Consider the following 3,515-nt stretch of genomic DNA (forward strand, 5'->3'; position numbering starts at 1 on the left):
GGGAACATACACACACACACACATATATATATAAATACTGCAGTCTGATAAGATAAACAGCACAATGAAACAATTTCTCAAAAGACTTGAATAGATACTTCAGAAAAGAAAATACATGAATGGTCAATTAGCATAGGAAAAGATGCTCCACTGTTTGGTCATCAGGGAGATCAGTGCAACAATGAGATACCAGTACATATCCATGACAATGGCTAAAATTAAAAAGGCTGAAAATAGCACATGTTGGTGAGGATATAAAGCACTTGGAAGTCTTATACTTGTAGGAATGAAAAATGGTACGGCTCCTTTGAAAATCTACAGTTTCTTAAGGTTAAACATACACAAATCAGATAGACAGTCATTCCGTTCCTAGGAATTTACAGACTATGGCTGCACAATAATCTGTATGTGTGTTTCCAGACCAAACTGAGGGCGGGCTGCTATTTCTCGTGGCTCAGTAACGAAACGCAGATGAACTCGGAGGAAGAGAGTTTTACTTCTGCAACTGGTTACAGGGAAATGGCCTGGAAATTATCACCAGACCAACTCAAAATTACAAAGTTTTCCTGAGCTTATGTACCTTCTAAGCTGTATGTGTATGTGGAAGTGTGCATTCATCTAAATACATAAGTGGTTAACTTTTTTAATCTATAACTAAGTCTGAGTCCTGAAGACCTTCCTCTGGAACCTGAGTAAATTCACTTAATCTAAAGGGTCTAGGTACTGGGGCCCCTTATCTTGTCTCCTGCTAAATCATAGAGGTTTGGGGAGTTCCTTCAGACCTGCAATAAACTTGTTTGTGGAGGCCTGGGGAGTTTCTTCAGACCCCCAATAAAACTCTAATACTAAATTAATCCTGTTAAGAATGCCTTCGTTATTTCATCATGCTTTAAGGCCCAGGAAAAGCCTAGGCAAAACTCTTGGTGGGCTTTTGTTACATTCCAGCCTTTGTATAAGAGCCTGTCTTCTTCTTTTTTTTTTTTTTTTCCTCTTAATATTTAACTGAGCCACTCAGTCGTTCCTGAAACAGTTGTTAGGGAGGCCTGTGTTTAGTGAGACCTGGCCTGCCATGTATGGATGCTCATGATAGTTTCTTCATAATAGCCCAAACGTGGAATGATAGAAATGATAGAAAAGTACAAACATACATGGTATAGCCACACGAAGGAATACTAGTCAGCAATTACAAGGCATTACGGATGGATTTTAAAATTACGTTGATGCATGAAGGAAGGCAGACACAAAAGAACACAGGTTGATCATTTCATTTATAGAAAATGGTTAAAAAACGCAAACGGACCTGAAGTGACAGTGGCTCCTTGGGGCTGAGTGTTGAAAGACTGATGAACTGCAAAGGGGCACAAGAAACTTTGGGGCATAGGGAATTTCTATCTTGGTTGTGGCAGTAGTTCGTTAGTGTATACACTTGTAAGCATGCATTGAATTGCACATTTTAAAGTGGTGCAGTCTGTTGTACCGAAATTATACCTTTATATAAAGTTGATTTCATCATCTTAATTTCTCCATACTAGTAATTAGCAGCTAGAAAATGAAATTCAATAAAACATAATAGAGTTTAATAGCCAGAATCATTACATGCTTAACAATACATGCAATGAAGTAGGTACAAGGCCCCTAAAAGCAATTGTTGAGAAAAATTAAAGAAGACTAAATAAATATATATCATGTTCATTGATTGGAAGACCAATTTTATTAGCATATTACATCAACACAATCTGATTAATATTTCTAGTAGGAGATTTAGAGAAATTTAAAAGCTAATTTCAAAATGTATTTGAAAATCCAAGACCTAGAAAGCAGTCGGTCTTGAAGAAGCATAAGTTGAGGACTTACTCTGCTAGATTCAAAGCTGATTTTAAAGCTACAGTAATTCAAAAACGTAGTAATGGTGTAAGTATTCATAAATATATCAAAGTAAAAGAATACAGATTCAAACATATGCCATATATGTACAGTTATTTATTTTTTAGTAGAATCTTTTTTATTCATAAAAATCCCTCAAAACAAAATAGTTTTCCAACCACACACAGGAGGGGTATGGGTAGGGGAAGGTGTCTGTCAGTATATCCCTGGTCCCAGCCCATTGGCTTTGCAGCAATAAGTGTGTGGGGTAATGGCCCCTGAAATTAAAATGGTGTGTGTATAAGAAGGAAATGGGGGCAAAGCTGGGGAGCAGTGGAGGGGAAGGAACAAGGAGGTCAGTACTGGGAACGCTGAAGGTGGGAGGCCATTTCATAACATTGCTTGTTGATGAAACTGCCGTGGACACCTTCTTTGCCCATCAGCAGGCCTAGCGTCTTGGCAGTCATGGTGACAATGACGTTGAGGTGGGGGCTCCACCGATGTCTTCATATGAAGATCCACGGTCAATTCCCCATCCTGTAGCAGTGAGTCTGGGACCACAGTATATTTCTGGCCCCCAGTGTCAGCCCATTCACAAAAAAGCTTGACCAGTCTTTGCCAACCAGGACACCAACCTCAGCTGGCATGATGTTGATGAAGGTTTTCCCTGGGACGGCGGCCCAGATGGAGGGCGAGTCCTTGTTGCGCACAATGGCCGCGTCCTAACAGTTCTCATTCGCTACGAGGCTGTAGATGGAGGCGTCCACTTGGCCGTTGCTTGCTGCAGGGGCTCCTCTGGTCGCTGCTGCTGAGGCCGCCTGGGCTGGCGGGCGGGGAGGGGAGAGCTCGATGCAGGCGCTGTCCTCCTCGCCCCGGCTCTGCTAGCTGTGCCGCAGCCCTTGCACTGCCACTTAAAAAAAAGAAAAAAAAAAAAATATATATATATATTATACATTATACTTTAAGTTCTAGGTACGTATGCACAACGTGCAGGTTTGTTACATAGGTGTACATGTGCCATGTTGGTTTGCTGCACCCATTAACTCGTCATTTACATTAGGTATGTATCCTAATGCTATCCCTCCCCCAGCCCTCACCCCATGACAGGCCCTGGTGTGTGATGTTGCCTGCCCTGTGTCCAAGTGTTCTCATTGTTCAATTCCCACCCATGAGTGAGAACATGCTCGCATCGCCACTTCTAAATGTTTTAGAAACAAAGACACCAATGCCCCTCATTGGGGAAATGAAAGACTTTTAAATAAAACGATTTTGAGTGAAATAATATTTGTCATTTTAAAAAGTTAACCACTGTCCATCATATATTGAAATTAAGATGTGAAAGTTAAAATTGGAAACCTTGTAAAGGAAAAATAGGAAATAGTTTCATGAACTTGACATAGGAAAATATTTCTTAGACTAGATACTGTAGCACTCACCACAATAAGAAATCAAGCGAATTGCACTTCATTTTTTAACAGCTTCTGCTTATTATGTTGTTGTTTAACAACTTAAACGCTATCTGTAGACCAGGAATAATTATTTGCTATATAATATAGCAAAAAGTATGTATATATAAATGGACTCATTCAAAATATATAAAGAACTCCTATAGATTACAAAGAAAATCACAAACAGCCCAGTATATCAATGAT

The 3,515-nt window shown here is 39.8% G+C and overlaps 1 pseudogene; it reads right to left on the reverse strand.

Annotated features, from left to right (window-relative positions):
- Nucleotides 1-2,219: 2,219 nt before the first annotated feature.
- Nucleotides 2,220-2,686, reverse strand: LOC115834174 (annotated as a pseudogene).
- Between the last annotated feature and the right edge of the window lie 829 nt (nt 2,687-3,515).

The sequence above is a fragment of the Nomascus leucogenys genome, unplaced genomic scaffold (assembly GCF_006542625.1).
Source record: "Nomascus leucogenys isolate Asia unplaced genomic scaffold, Asia_NLE_v1 001217F_47758_qpd_obj, whole genome shotgun sequence".
Classification (NCBI taxonomy): Eukaryota; Metazoa; Chordata; class Mammalia; order Primates; family Hylobatidae; genus Nomascus; species Nomascus leucogenys.